This window comes from Microtus ochrogaster, linkage group LG4 (genome assembly GCF_000317375.1).
Source record: "Microtus ochrogaster isolate Prairie Vole_2 linkage group LG4, MicOch1.0, whole genome shotgun sequence".
Classification (NCBI taxonomy): domain Eukaryota; kingdom Metazoa; phylum Chordata; class Mammalia; order Rodentia; family Cricetidae; genus Microtus; species Microtus ochrogaster.
Genome location: NC_022030.1, coordinates 13,652,227 through 13,652,973, shown reverse-complemented (window position 1 = coordinate 13,652,973; position 747 = coordinate 13,652,227).

Sequence of the window (747 nt, the reverse complement as noted above, 5' to 3'; positions counted from 1 at the left end):
TGTGATACTGGGAGAGCCCACAAGTCAAGAGAGAGAGAGAGAGAGAGAGAGAGAGAGAGAGAGAGAGAGAACTGGGAAGGAGGCAGGCTTTTGAACCCTGAAAGCCCATCCTCCTTGACATTCCTTCTCCAATAACGCCACACCTTCTAATCCTTTCCAAGTAATTCCACCAACTGGGACCAAGTATTCAAATACACGACCATTCTCACTCAGACCACCACACTGGAGCAATTTACAGTAACCCCGGTTGTATTCCTAGATGGATCACATATTTCTTCAAAGGAAAGCAGGAGAAAGATGCTACACAGCTAAACAGAGGCCAGGAAGTGTTCGTATTATGACTGGAGCTATTCCTGCTCAGGGAAGAATTGTTGTGATAAAAAAAAAAATGATGGTAATTTGAGTTTAGTATGAAGTCTAAGCAGTTATTTAATCATCTGCTTCTTCAGAAAGCAAGTCAGCATGTAGAAACTATGGATCAGGTGCTTGGGATAAATTTCCAATACTGTCAATCATTATCTTTCCTTGTAGTAGTTAGAGAACTTATCACAGGAGTCCAGTGAGGAATAAAATACTTAATCTATTTATTGAGCCTAGAATAATGCCTCGACTACAAAAGCACTCAATACATTGGCCGTAGTTTGGTTTCTGTTGCTATGCTAAAACACTGACCAAGAACAATTTAATAGGCTTTGTTTGGCTTACATGTCCTAGGACATAACCCATTGCTGATGGGTAGACAGGAGC